Source organism: Lagopus muta, unplaced genomic scaffold (genome assembly GCF_023343835.1).
Source record: "Lagopus muta isolate bLagMut1 unplaced genomic scaffold, bLagMut1 primary scaffold_142, whole genome shotgun sequence".
Taxonomy (NCBI): Eukaryota; Metazoa; Chordata; class Aves; order Galliformes; family Phasianidae; genus Lagopus; species Lagopus muta.
Window position 1 is genome coordinate 1 of NW_026040194.1, and position 15,029 is coordinate 15,029.

At 51.8% G+C, this 15,029-nt stretch overlaps 1 long non-coding RNA gene across 8 annotated transcripts; it reads left to right on the forward strand.

Moving 5' to 3' along the window:
- Window positions 1–1,387: 1,387 nt before the first annotated feature.
- LOC125687648 (uncharacterized) lies at window positions 1,388–13,855 on the forward strand. 8 transcript variants are annotated; one of them, XR_007374289.1, is made up of 3 exons: window positions 1,388–1,456; window positions 1,628–1,754; window positions 13,335–13,855. It is a non-coding gene; the product is annotated as an uncharacterized LOC125687648 (long non-coding RNA). The 8 variants fall into 8 exon arrangements; XR_007374293.1 differs by having other exon boundaries at window positions 1,628–1,729; XR_007374286.1 differs by lacking the exon at window positions 13,335–13,855 and adding an exon at window positions 9,404–9,888.
- The last annotated feature ends 1,174 nt before the right edge of the window (window positions 13,856–15,029 follow it).

The following is a 15,029-nucleotide window of genomic DNA, read 5'->3' on the forward strand; positions in this document are numbered from 1 at the left end:
AGGGCAGCATTGATCTCTGGAGACTGTCTCCTGTGGAGCAGGGGTGAGTTTTGGCCTTTGAGAAGGGTGTAAGTGGTTTCTTTGTTTTTTCTTTATTTCAGGGCTGCATTCTCCCTTTTTTTCTTTCTTTCTTTTTTTTTTTTTTTTTTTTTTTTTTTTTTTTTTTTTTTTATCCTGACCACTTTTAAGGGGTGGAAGCCGTAAGGGCAGCATCTCTACCTGGAGACTGCTTCCTTGGCAGTGTGGGCTGAGTGTTCATCTTTGGAATGGGGTAACTTATTCTTCCTTTATTTCAGGGCTGTTATGCACTGCTTCCAACCATGCAGAGTTGTTTAAGGGCGTTCTGTGCACCCTTAGGTGTAATAAATCTTCGTCTTTATAGAAAGCCAAGGATTGTCCTCTTCTGGACTGCTGTACTCAGTATCACCCCAGTGTGATGAAGTGAAGCCCCTGCTCTGCTGAATACTGGGACTGGCCCAGAGAGGCTCTGATGGATATGGATTATCCTAGCCAGAGTACTTGGTACCATTGGTGGTGATCTCGTCCAACTGCCACACAATGAACAGGAACATCCACAGCCAGATCTGGCTGCCCAGAGGCTGACCCAGCCTCACCTTGGAAGGGACGGGGCATCCATCACATGTCTGGGTAACCTGTTCTGCTGTGTCACCACCCTCACTGTACCAGATTTTCTTTATATCTAGGCTAAATCTTTCCTTGTTCTTCCCTTCGGGTGTTGAAAGGCTGTTACCAGATCACCTTGGAGCCTTCACTTCTGCAGGCTGAACAGCTCCAGCTCTCTCTCTTTATAGGAAAGGCGTTCCATCCCTCAGTTCATATTTGTGGCTGTTCTCTGGATGTTCTCCAACAGCTCCACGTCTGTCCTGCGCTGCGGACATCCACATCCAGATGCAGCACCTCCAGGTGAGGCCTCACAGCGCAGAGCAGAGGGGCAGGACCAGCTCCCTTCGACTGCTGACCACACATCTTTGGATGGAGCCCAGCGTACGATTGGCTTTCTGGGCTGGAAGGCGCATTGCTGAGTGCCACTACTCAGCCTGTTGAGGTCCCTCTGGATGGCGTTGTCCCTCTAGTGCGTCACTGCACCCCACAGCTCGGTGTCATTAGGGTGCACTCAGCCCCACTGTCAATGTCACTGATGAAGGGGCAATCCCAGGTGTTTGTACAAACTCAGCAAAGAACACCTTGAGAGCAGCCCCACAGAGAAGGACTTGCGGCTCCCGGTGGATGAGCTGGCATCCATGAGTGGACATCAGCCAGCAGAGCGTGCTTGCAGCCTGGAAGGCCAGCTGTGTTCTGGGCTGCGTTAAAAGAGAAGCGGCCAGCAGGGAGAGCTGGGGGCTCCTGACCACATTTAAGGTCTGTCAGCAGAAGGAGCAGCAACTGCACCTGGAGATTGCTTCCTTTAGAGCGTGGGGTGAACCCTTGAAACTGGGTGAGTGATTCTTTATTCCAGGGTTGCAATATCTTGTTGTTGGGGGGATCCTGACCCCACTTAAGGGCTGGCAGCCTTTAAGGTGGTATCTGTCTTTAGAGACCGTCTCCTTGGGAGTGTGGGATGAGCTCTGGTCCTTGAGAAAGGGTGAGTCATTCCTTCTTGTTTTAGGACTGTGACCTTTCCTGTTTTTGGGGCATCCTGACCACATTGAAATGCTGGCAGATGTAAGGGCAGCATTGATCTCTGGAGACTGTCTCCTGTGGAGCAGGGGTGAGTTTTGGCCTTTGAGAAGGGTGTAAGTGGTTTCTTTGTTTTTTCTTTATTTCAGGGCTGCATTCTCCCTTTTTTCTTTCTTTCTTTTTTTTTTTTTTTTTTTTTTTTTTATCCTGACCACTTTTAAGGGGTGGAAGCCGTAAGGGCAGCATCTCTACCTGGAGACTGCTTCCTTGGCAGTGTGGGCTGAGTGTTCATCTTTGGAATGGGGTAACTTATTCTTCCTTTATTTCAGGGCTGTTATGCACTGCTTCCAACCATGCAGAGTTGTTTAAGGGCGTTCTGTGCACCCTTAGGTGTAATAAATCTTCGTCTTTATAGAAAGCCAAGGATTGTCCTCTTCTGGACTGCTGTACTCAGTATCACCCCAGTGTGATGAAGTGAAGCCCCTGCTCTGCTGAATACTGGGACTGGCCCAGAGAGGCTCTGATGGATATGGATTATCCTAGCCAGAGTACTTGGTACCATTGGTGGTGATCTCGTCCAACTGCCACACAATGAACAGGAACATCCACAGCCAGATCTGGCTGCCCAGAGGCTGACCCAGCCTCACCTTGGAAGGGACGGGGCATCCATCACATGTCTGGGTAACCTGTTCTGCTGTGTCACCACCCTCACTGTACCAGATTTTCTTTATATCTAGGCTAAATCTTTCCTTGTTCTTCCCTTCGGGTGTTGAAAGGCTGTTACCAGATCACCTTGGAGCCTTCACTTCTGCAGGCTGAACAGCTCCAGCTCTCTCTCTTTATAGGAAAGGCGTTCCATCCCTCAGTTCATATTTGTGGCTGTTCTCTGGATGTTCTCCAACAGCTCCACGTCTGTCCTGCGCTGCGGACATCCACATCCAGATGCAGCACCTCCAGGTGAGGCCTCACAGCGCAGAGCAGAGGGGCAGGACCAGCTCCCTTCACCTGCTGACCACACATCTTTGGATGGAGCCCAGCGTACGATTGGCTTTCTGGGCTGGAAGGCGCATTGCTGAGTGCCACTACTCAGCCTGTTGAGGTCCCTCTGGATGGCGTTGTCCCTCTAGTGCGTCACTGCACCCCACAGCTCGGTGTCATTAGGGTGCACTCAGCCCCACTGTCAATGTCACTGATGAAGGGGCAATCCCAGGTGTTTGTACAAACTCAGCAAAGAACACCTTGAGAGCAGCCCCACAGAGAAGGACTTGCGGCTCCCGGTGGATGAGCTGGCATCCATGAGTGGACATCAGCCAGCAGAGCGTGCTTGCAGCCTGGAAGGCCAGCTGTGTTCTGGGCTGCGTTAAAAGAGAAGCGGCCAGCAGGGAGAGGGAGGTGATCGTCCCCATCTGCTCGGCTCTTGTGAGGCTTCATCTGCAGTGCTGCATCCAGGCCTGGGGCCCCCAGCACAGGAAGGACGTGGAGCTCATGGAGCGGGTCCAGAGGAGGCACTGAGATGAGCAGACGGTTGGAGCAGCTCTCCTACAAGGAAAGGTTGAGGGAAGTGGGGTTGTTCAGCCTGGAGAAGAGAAGGCTTGGGGGGACCTCATTGCAGCCTCACAGTACTTGAAGGGGGAACAGCAGGAAGGGGAACGGCTGTTTACGAGGGTGGATCGTGATAGGACAAGGGGAAATGATTTTAAACTGAAACAGGGGAGGTTTAGGTTGGTTATTAGGAGGAAGCTTTTCACACAGAGGGTGGTGACGCACTGGAACGTGCTTCAGAGTCACTTCCAGGAGGATCTGCTCCTCGATTTTTTTGCAGCACAGAGGTGAGACTGACACGTTGGTGGTTCCCAGGGTCACACTTTATATCTGCAGTAACAGCTGTGCTGTTGCCTTTTTTCTGCTCACCAGGGACTTCACCTGACTGCCTCGACTTCTCAAATACCACTGAGAGTGGCTCGGTGACTGCAGCGGTGAATTCCCTCAGGGCTCTGGGACTCGTCTCATCAGGACCCAAAGACTCCTGGATGTCAGGTTCTCAGGTGGTCCAGATCCTGATCTGCCATCACAGTGTGGGATAGGGAGGGGTCTGTGGGACCGGCATTGCTTCCTCAATCCCCACCTACCAAACCGAAGGTGAGAGCAGTGTATAATGAGCAGTTATCAGAGAAGATGGAAGATGGATGTTGTTGGGTACCTGAGCCTTCTCCTTGTCTGTTGTTCCCAGCTGCAGTGCTGCTGGTAAGCAGCATCACGCACAGAGTGCAGCCACATTGATCAGGGAAAGGAGTGCAGGTTTGTGAAAGAGGCACATCTGTAGGGCAGTGTCTTCATTACTGTTTTGTGTCCCACAGGTGGCTGCGGAGTTGCAGCGCTCCCGAGTGCCGTAACGACTGCATGGAGATGCGTGGCTCTTCATGGGAACAGCAAGGAACCGGAATCTGCATTTCCTGGAGCCTCGCTTTGCTGGCTGGTAATTGTCTGCCCAGCAGGTAAGGGCAATGCTCACCCATCAGTGTTTACCCACTCCATAGCACAGCACAACACGGTGCTCCCAGAGCTCTTCATTGCACTTTATGGTGCCCTGGATGCTGCCTGTCCTTTTCTTTCTGTGTTCTCTTTGTCTCTGGCCTTTCACTGCAGTGTTTTCCTTCCCTTTGCCCTTGCTGTTCCCTACTGCATTCTCTTGCCCTCCTGTTTTTGTGTTCCATGCCACGTTCGTTTGGCCGTTGCCCTTGGCTTTCTTTGCTGGATTCACTTCAGCGTTCAGTTTTGGCGTTCTGTACTGCGTTCTCTCGCCCTCCTGTTTTGGTATTTCCTTCCACGTTCTCTTAGCCGTTGCCATTGGCTGGGCATTCTCTTGCCCTCCTGTTTTTGTGTTCCATGCTGGGTTCTCTTGGCTATTGCCCTTGGCTTTCTTTACCACATTCACTTCGGCATTCAGTTTTGGCGTTCCCTGCTGCGTTCTCCTGCCCTCCTGTTTTGGCGTTTCTTGCCGTGTTCTCTTGGCCATCATCCTGGGCATTTCCTTCCACGTTCTCTTGGCCCTTGCCCTCCTGTTTTTGTGTTCTATGCCACATCTCTTGGCCATTTCTATTAGAAATTTTACTGAATGCTTTTGAGGACAGACTTCAATCAAAATATGCATGCCATTGTTTCTCATCCTTTGATCAAACTCCCTTGCCGGACAGGCAGATCCAATCACCTGCTTGTAATTAGTCTTTTTTTGTTGTTGTTTACGGTCTGAAGCAGTGATTGAGCACCTGGTGAGGGGTGTGGCCAGCCCTGCCAGCACAGGTGGAAGCAATTTACCTGTGGGACCGGATAGGGCTGAGCTTGGCTCCACCCCCTCCCTGCCCATATTTAAGGGCTGGGAACAGACAGAGCAGCATTCTGCTTGGGAGCTGCCTCCTTGGAAGTATTGGGAGTGAGTTCTGCCCTTTGGAATGGGGTGAGTGACTGCTGCTTTATTGCGGGGCTCTGGTCTTTCCCTTTTGGGGGATCCTGACCACTTTTAAGGGCTGGAAGCTGTGAGGGCAGCATCTCTGCATGGAGGCTCCTTCCTTTGGGATGTGGGCTGTTTGTTTTTGGAATGGGGTCATTGATTTCTTCTTTACTGCTGGATTGTAATTTCGCTTTCTGGCGGCTCCTGACCACATTTAAGGTCTGTCAGCAGAAGGAGCAGCAACTGCCTGGCTCCACCCCATCCGGCAGCACAGGTGAATTGCCTTCACCTGTGCTTCTCTGGCTGACTCATGGCTCACCTCAGGTGATTAATCAGAGGTTCAGGCCGTGACTCAGCAGTTCCCATACAGAATGCCACTGGACAAATCAGGCAGTGCACTCTGTGTCAATCCCTAATTGTGATGTTTTCTATTGACTACAACCAAACTAGGAATGCCAAGTTGGGCGGCACTCAGAACGCTGCCCTGCAATGCCGCGCACTGCAGAGCTGCCTTCTGATGCTCCTTCTCTCAGTTGTTCAGCTGCAGCTTCTGCATCATCTCCACAAGGCTGTTCATGGCGGAGGACTGGAAGGAAACAAGGCAAGTGTAGAGATAGGACAGAAAAAATCTCGGGAGATCTCCTTAAGAAAGTCTGATCAATAAACTTCCAGAACGGCCCCATGCAGCACAGCACGTTCCTGCCATTCAAATCACTGGCATTACTTCCCACAACAGCTGCCTATGCTAAGATTCATGCTCTGCTAAGGGAATGAGATTTTCTTTATATCTAGGCTAAATCTTTCCTTGTTCTTCCCTTCGGGTGTTGAAAGGCTGTTACCAGATCACCTTGGAGCCTTCACTTCTGCAGGCTGAACAGCTCCAGCTCTCTCTCTTTATAGGAAAGGCGTTCCATCCCTCAGTTCATATTTGTGGCTGTTCTCTGGATGTTCTCCAACAGCTCCACGTCTGTCCTGCGCTGCGGACATCCACATCCAGATGCAGCACCTCCAGGTGAGGCCTCACAGCGCAGAGCAGAGGGGCAGGACCAGCTCCCTTCGCCTGCTGACCACACATCTTTGGATGGAGCCCAGCGTACGATTGGCTTTCTGGGCTGGAAGGCGCATTGCTGAGTGCCACTACTCAGCCTGTTGAGGTCCCTCTGGATGGCGTTGTCCCTCTAGTGCGTCACTGCACCCCACAGCTCGGTGTCATTAGGGTGCACTCAGCCCCACTGTCAATGTCACTGATGAAGGGGCAATCCCAGGTGTTTGTACAAACTCAGCAAAGAACACCTTGAGAGCAGCCCCACAGAGAAGGACTTGCGGCTCCCGGTGGATGAGCTGGCATCCATGAGTGGACATCAGCCAGCAGAGCGTGCTTGCAGCCTGGAAGGCCAGCTGTGTTCTGGGCTGCGTTAAAAGAGAAGCGGCCAGCAGGGAGAGGGAGGTGATCGTCCCCATCTGCTCGGCTCTTGTGAGGCTTCATCTGCAGTGCTGCATCCAGGCCTGGGGCCCCCAGCACAGGAAGGACGTGGAGCTCATGGAGCGGGTCCAGAGGAGGCACTGAGATGAGCAGACGGTTGGAGCAGCTCTCCTACAAGGAAAGGTTGAGGGAAGTGGGGTTGTTCAGCCTGGAGAAGAGAAGGCTTGGGGGGACCTCATTGCAGCCTCACAGTACTTGAAGGGGGAACAGCAGGAAGGGGAACGGCTGTTTACGAGGGTGGATCGTGATAGGACAAGGGGAAATGATTTTAAACTGAAACAGGGGAGGTTTAGGTTGGTTATTAGGAGGAAGCTTTTCACACAGAGGGTGGTGACGCACTGGAACGTGCTTCAGAGTCACTTCCAGGAGGATCTGCTCCTCGATTTTTTTGCAGCACAGAGGTGAGACTGACACGTTGGTGGTTCCCAGGGTCACACTTTATATCTGCAGTAACAGCTGTGCTGTTGCCTTTTTTCTGCTCACCAGGGACTTCACCTGACTGCCTCGACTTCTCAAATACCACTGAGAGTGGCTCGGTGACTGCAGCGGTGAATTCCCTCAGGGCTCTGGGACTCGTCTCATCAGGACCCAAAGACTCCTGGATGTCAGGTTCTCAGGTGGTCCAGATCCTGATCTGCCATCACAGTGTGGGATAGGGAGGGGTCTGTGGGACCGGCATTGCTTCCTCAATCCCCACCTACCAAACCGAAGGTGAGAGCAGTGTATAATGAGCAGTTATCAGAGAAGATGGAAGATGGATGTTGTTGGGTACCTGAGCCTTCTCCTTGTCTGTTGTTCCCAGCTGCAGTGCTGCTGGTAAGCAGCATCACGCACAGAGTGCAGCCACATTGATCAGGGAAAGGAGTGCAGGTTTGTGAAAGAGGCACATCTGTAGGGCAGTGTCTTCATTACTGTTTTGTGTCCCACAGGTGGCTGCGGAGTTGCAGCGCTCCCGAGTGCCGTAACGACTGCATGGAGATGCGTGGCTCTTCATGGGAACAGCAAGGAACCGGAATCTGCATTTCCTGGAGCCTCGCTTTGCTGGCTGGTAATTGTCTGCCCAGCAGGTAAGGGCAATGCTCACCCATCAGTGTTTACCCACTCCATAGCACGGCACAACACGGTGCTCCCAGAGCTCTTCATTGCACTTTATGGTGCCCTGGATGCTGCCTGTCCTTTTCTTTCTGTGTTCTCTTTGTCTCTGGCCTTTCACTGCAGTGTTTTCCTTCCCTTTGCCCTTGCTGTTCCCTACTGCATTCTCTTGCCCTCCTGTTTTTGTGTTCCATGCCACGTTCGTTTGGCCGTTGCCCTTGGCTTTCTTTGCTGGATTCACTTCAGCGTTCAGTTTTGGCGTTCTGTACTGCGTTCTCTCGCCCTCCTGTTTTGGTATTTCCTTCCACGTTCTCTTAGCCGTTGCCATTGGCTGGGCATTCTCTTGCCCTCCTGTTTTTGTGTTCCATGCTGGGTTCTCTTGGCTATTGCCCTTGGCTTTCTTTACCACATTCACTTCGGCATTCAGTTTTGGCGTTCCCTGCTGCGTTCTCCTGCCCTCCTGTTTTGGCGTTTCTTGCCGTGTTCTCTTGGCCATCATCCTGGGCATTTCCTTCCACGTTCTCTTGGCCCTTGCCCTCCTGTTTTTGTGTTCTATGCCACATCTCTTGGCCATTTCTATTAGAAATTTTACTGAATGCTTTTGAGGACAGACTTCAATCAAAATATGCATGCCATTGTTTCTCATCCTTTGATCAAACTCCCTTGCCGGACAGGCAGATCCAATCACCTGCTTGTAATTAGTCTTTTTTTGTTGTTGTTTACGGTCTGAAGCAGTGATTGAGCACCTGGTGAGGGGTGTGGCCAGCCCTGCCAGCACAGGTGGAAGCAATTTACCTGTGGGACCGGATAGGGCTGAGCTTGGCTCCACCCCCTCCCTGCCCATATTTAAGGGCTGGGAACAGACAGAGCAGCATTCTGCTTGGGAGCTGCCTCCTTGGAAGTATTGGGAGTGAGTTCTGCCCTTTGGAATGGGGTGAGTGACTGCTGCTTTATTGCGGGGCTCTGGTCTTTCCCTTTTGGGGGATCCTGACCACTTTTAAGGGCTGGAAGCTGTGAGGGCAGCATCTCTGCATGGAGGCTCCTTCCTTTGGGATGTGGGCTGTTTGTTTTTGGAATGGGGTCATTGATTTCTTCTTTACTGCTGGATTGTAATTTCGCTTTCTGGGGGCTCCTGACCACATTTAAGGTCTGTCAGCAGAAGGAGCAGCAACTGCACCTGGAGATTGCTTCCTTTAGAGCGTGGGGTGAACCCTTGAAACTGGGTGAGTGATTCTTTATTCCAGGGTTGCAATATCTTGTTGTTGGGGGGATCCTGACCCCACTTAAGGGCTGGCAGCCTTTAAGGTGGTATCTGTCTTTAGAGACCGTCTCCTTGGGAGTGTGGGATGAGCTCTGGTCCTTGAGAAAGGGTGAGTCATTCCTTCTTGTTTTAGGACTGTGACCTTTCCTGTTTTTGGGGCATCCTGACCACATTGAAATGCTGGCAGATGTAAGGGCAGCATTGATCTCTGGAGACTGTCTCCTGTGGAGCAGGGGTGAGTTTTGGCCTTTGAGAAGGGTGTAAGTGGTTTCTTTGTTTTTTCTTTATTTCAGGGCTGCATTCTCCCTTTTTTTTTTTTCTTTCTTTTTTTTTTTTTTTTTTTTTTTTATCCTGACCACTTTTAAGGGGTGGAAGCCGTAAGGGCAGCATCTCTACATCTCTACCTGGAGACTGCTTCCTTGGCAGTGTGGGCTGAGTGTTCATCTTTGGAATGGGGTAACTTATTCTTCCTTTATTTCAGGGCTGTTATGCACTGCTTCCAACCATGCAGAGTTGTTTAAGGGCGTTCTGTGCACCCTTAGGTGTAATAAATCTTCGTCTTTATAGAAAGCCAAGGATTGTCCTCTTCTGGACTGCTGTACTCAGTATCACCCCAGTGTGATGAAGTGAAGCCCCTGCTCTGCTGAATACTGGGACTGGCCCAGAGAGGCTCTGATGGATATGGATTATCCTAGCCAGAGTACTTGGTACCGTTGGTGGTGATCTCGTCCAACTGCCACACAATGAACAGGAACAGCCACAGCCAGATCTGGCTGCCCAGAGGCTGACCCAGCCTCACCTTGGAAGGGACGGGGCATCCATCACATGTCTGGGTAACCTGTTCTGCTGTGTCACCACCCTCACTGTACCAGATTTTCTTTATATCTAGGCTAAATCTTTCCTTGTTCTTCCCTTCGGGTGTTGAAAGGCTGTTACCAGATCACCTTGGAGCCTTCACTTCTGCAGGCTGAACAGCTCCAGCTCTCTCTCTTTATAGGAAAGGCGTTCCATCCCTCAGTTCATATTTGTGGCTGTTCTCTGGATGTTCTCCAACAGCTCCACGTCTGTCCTGCGCTGCGGACATCCACATCCAGATGCAGCACCTCCAGGTGAGGCCTCACAGCGCAGAGCAGAGGGGCAGGACCAGCTCCCTTCGCCTGCTGACCACACATCTTTGGATGGAGCCCAGCGTACGATTGGCTTTCTGGGCTGGAAGGCGCATTGCTGAGTGCCACTACTCAGCCTGTTGAGGTCCCTCTGGATGGCGTTGTCCCTCTAGTGCGTCACTGCACCCCACAGCTCGGTGTCATTAGGGTGCACTCAGCCCCACTGTCAATGTCACTGATGAAGGGGCAATCCCAGGTGTTTGTACAAACTCAGCAAAGAACACCTTGAGAGCAGCCCCACAGAGAAGGACTTGCGGCTCCCGGTGGATGAGCTGGCATCCATGAGTGGACATCAGCCAGCAGAGCGTGCTTGCAGCCTGGAAGGCCAGCTGTGTTCTGGGCTGCGTTAAAAGAGAAGCGGCCAGCAGGGAGAGGGAGGTGATCGTCCCCATCTGCTCGGCTCTTGTGAGGCTTCATCTGCAGTGCTGCATCCAGGCCTGGGGCCCCCAGCACAGGAAGGACGTGGAGCTCATGGAGCGGGTCCAGAGGAGGCACTGAGATGAGCAGACGGTTGGAGCAGCTCTCCTACAAGGAAAGGTTGAGGGAAGTGGGGTTGTTCAGCCTGGAGAAGAGAAGGCTTGGGGGGACCTCATTGCAGCCTCACAGTACTTGAAGGGGGAACAGCAGGAAGGGGAACGGCTGTTTACGAGGGTGGATCGTGATAGGACAAGGGGAAATGATTTTAAACTGAAACAGGGGAGGTTTAGGTTGGTTATTAGGAGGAAGCTTTTCACACAGAGGGTGGTGACGCACTGGAACGTGCTTCAGAGTCACTTCCAGGAGGATCTGCTCCTCGATTTTTTTGCAGCACAGAGGTGAGACTGACACGTTGGTGGTTCCCAGGGTCACACTTTATATCTGCAGTAACAGCTGTGCTGTTGCCTTTTTTCTGCTCACCAGGGACTTCACCTGACTGCCTCGACTTCTCAAATACCACTGAGAGTGGCTCGGTGACTGCAGCGGTGAATTCCCTCAGGGCTCTGGGACTCGTCTCATCAGGACCCAAAGACTCCTGGATGTCAGGTTCTCAGGTGGTCCAGATCCTGATCTGCCATCACAGTGTGGGATAGGGAGGGGTCTGTGGGACCGGCATTGCTTCCTCAATCCCCACCTACCAAACCGAAGGTGAGAGCAGTGTATAATGAGCAGTTATCAGAGAAGATGGAAGATGGATGTTGTTGGGTACCTGAGCCTTCTCCTTGTCTGTTGTTCCCAGCTGCAGTGCTGCTGGTAAGCAGCATCACGCACAGAGTGCAGCCACATTGATCAGGGAAAGGAGTGCAGGTTTGTGAAAGAGGCACATCTGTAGGGCAGTGTCTTCATTACTGTTTTGTGTCCCACAGGTGGCTGCGGAGTTGCAGCGCTCCCGAGTGCCGTAACGACTGCATGGAGATGCGTGGCTCTTCATGGGAACAGCAAGGAACCGGAATCTGCATTTCCTGGAGCCTCGCTTTGCTGGCTGGTAATTGTCTGCCCAGCAGGTAAGGGCAATGCTCACCCATCAGTGTTTACCCACTCCATAGCACGGCACAACACGGTGCTCCCAGAGCTCTTCATTGCACTTTATGGTGCCCTGGATGCTGCCTGTCCTTTTCTTTCTGTGTTCTCTTTGTCTCTGGCCTTTCACTGCAGTGTTTTCCTTCCCTTTGCCCTTGCTGTTCCCTACTGCATTCTCTTGCCCTCCTGTTTTTGTGTTCCATGCCACGTTCGTTTGGCCGTTGCCCTTGGCTTTCTTTGCTGGATTCACTTCAGCGTTCAGTTTTGGCGTTCTGTACTGCGTTCTCTCGCCCTCCTGTTTTGGTATTTCCTTCCACGTTCTCTTAGCTGTTGCCATTGGCTGGGCATTCTCTTGCCCTCCTGTTTTTGTGTTCCATGCTGGGTTCTCTTGGCTATTGCCCTTGGCTTTCTTTACCACATTCACTTCGGCATTCAGTTTTGGCGTTCCCTGCTGCGTTCTCCTGCCCTCCTGTTTTGGCGTTTCTTGCCGTGTTCTCTTGGCCATCATCCTGGGCATTTCCTTCCACGTTCTCTTGGCCCTTGCCCTCCTGTTTTTGTGTTCTATGCCACATCTCTTGGCCATTTCTATTAGAAATTTTACTGAATGCTTTTGAGGACAGACTTCAATCAAAATATGCATGCCATTGTTTCTCATCCTTTGATCAAACTCCCTTGCCGGACAGGCAGATCCAATCACCTGCTTGTAATTAGTCTTTTTTTGTTGTTGTTTACGGTCTGAAGCAGTGATTGAGCACCTGGTGAGGGGTGTGGCCAGCCCTGCCAGCACAGGTGGAAGCAATTTACCTGTGGGACCGGATAGGGCTGAGCTTGGCTCCACCCCCTCCCTGCCCATATTTAAGGGCTGGGAACAGACAGAGCAGCATTCTGCTTGGGAGCTGCCTCCTTGGAAGTATTGGGAGTGAGTTCTGCCCTTTGGAATGGGGTGAGTGACTGCTGCTTTATTGCGGGGCTCTGGTCTTTCCCTTTTGGGGGATCCTGACCACTTTTAAGGGCTGGAAGCTGTGAGGGCAGCATCTCTGCATGGAGGCTCCTTCCTTTGGGATGTGGGCTGTTTGTTTTTGGAATGGGGTCATTGATTTCTTCTTTACTGCTGGATTGTAATTTCGCTTTCTGGGGGCTCCTGACCACATTTAAGGTCTGTCAGCAGAAGGAGCAGCAACTGCACCTGGAGATTGCTTCCTTTAGAGCGTGGGGTGAACCCTTGAAACTGGGTGAGTGATTCTTTATTCCAGGGTTGCAATATCTTGTTGTTGGGGGGATCCTGACCCCACTTAAGGGCTGGCAGCCTTTAAGGTGGTATCTGTCTTTAGAGACCGTCTCCTTGGGAGTGTGGGATGAGCTCTGGTCCTTGAGAAAGGGTGAGTCATTCCTTCTTGTTTTAGGACTGTGACCTTTCCTGTTTTTGGGGCATCCTGACCACATTGAAATGCTGGCAGATGTAAGGGCAGCATTGATCTCTGGAGACTGTCTCCTGTGGAGCAGGGGTGAGTTTTGGCCTTTGAGAAGGGTGTAAGTGGTTTCTTTGTTTTTTCTTTATTTCAGGGCTGCATTCTCCCTTTTTTTCTTTCTTTCTTTTTTTTTTTTTTTTTTTTTTTTTTTTTTTATCCTGACCACTTTTAAGGGGTGGAAGCCGTAAGGGCAGCATCTCTACCTGGAGACTGCTTCCTTGGCAGTGTGGGCTGAGTGTTCATCTTTGGAATGGGGTAACTTATTCTTCCTTTATTTCAGGGCTGTTATGCACTGCTTCCAACCATGCAGAGTTGTTTAAGGGCGTTCTGTGCACCCTTAGGTGTAATAAATCTTCGTCTTTATAGAAAGCCAAGGATTGTCCTCTTCTGGACTGCTGTACTCAGTATCACCCCAGTGTGATGAAGTGAAGCCCCTGCTCTGCTGAATACTGGGACTGGCCCAGAGAGGCTCTGATGGATATGGATTATCCTAGCCAGAGTACTTGGTACCGTTGGTGGTGATCTCGTCCAACTGCCACACAATGAACAGGAACAGCCACAGCCAGATCTGGCTGCCCAGAGGCTGACCCAGCCTCACCTTGGAAGGGACGGGGCATCCATCACATGTCTGGGTAACCTGTTCTGCTGTGTCACCACCCTCACTGTACCAGATTTTCTTTATATCTAGGCTAAATCTTTCCTTGTTCTTCCCTTCGGGTGTTGAAAGGCTGTTACCAGATCACCTTGGAGCCTTCACTTCTGCAGGCTGAACAGCTCCAGCTCTCTCTCTTTATAGGAAAGGCGTTCCATCCCTCAGTTCATATTTGTGGCTGTTCTCTGGATGTTCTCCAACAGCTCCACGTCTGTCCTGCGCTGCGGACATCCACATCCAGATGCAGCACCTCCAGGTGAGGCCTCACAGCGCAGAGCAGAGGGGCAGGACCAGCTCCCTTCGCCTGCTGACCACACATCTTTGGATGGAGCCCAGCGTACGATTGGCTTTCTGGGCTGGAAGGCGCATTGCTGAGTGCCACTACTCAGCCTGTTGAGGTCCCTCTGGATGGCGTTGTCCCTCTAGTGCGTCACTGCACCCCACAGCTCGGTGTCATTAGGGTGCACTCAGCCCCACTGTCAATGTCACTGATGAAGGGGCAATCCCAGGTGTTTGTACAAACTCAGCAAAGAACACCTTGAGAGCAGCCCCACAGAGAAGGACTTGCGGCTCCCGGTGGATGAGCTGGCATCCATGAGTGGACATCAGCCAGCAGAGCGTGCTTGCAGCCTGGAAGGCCAGCTGTGTTCTGGGCTGCGTTAAAAGAGAAGCGGCCAGCAGGGAGAGGGAGGTGATCGTCCCCATCTGCTCGGCTCTTGTGAGGCTTCATCTGCAGTGCTGCATCCAGGCCTGGGGCCCCCAGCACAGGAAGGACGTGGAGCTCATGGAGCGGGTCCAGAGGAGGCACTGAGATGAGCAGACGGTTGGAGCAGCTCTCCTACAAGGAAAGGTTGAGGGAAGTGGGGTTGTTCAGCCTGGAGAAGAGAAGGCTTGGGGGGACCTCATTGCAGCCTCACAGTACTTGAAGGGGGAACAGCAGGAAGGGGAACGGCTGTTTACGAGGGTGGATCGTGATAGGACAAGGGGAAATGATTTTAAACTGAAACAGGGGAGGTTTAGGTTGGTTATTAGGAGGAAGCTTTTCACACAGAGGGTGGTGACGCACTGGAACGTGCTTCAGAGTCACTTCCAGGAGGATCTGCTCCTCGATTTTTTTGCAGCACAGAGGTGAGACTGACACGTTGGTGGTTCCCAGGGTCACACTTTATATCTGCAGTAACAGCTGTGCTGTTGCCTTTTTTCTGCTCACCAGGGACTTCACCTGACTGCCTCGACTTCTCAAATACCACTGAGAGTGGCTCGGTGACTGCAGCGGTGAATTCCCTCAGGGCTCTGGGACTCGTCTCATCAGGACCCAAAGAC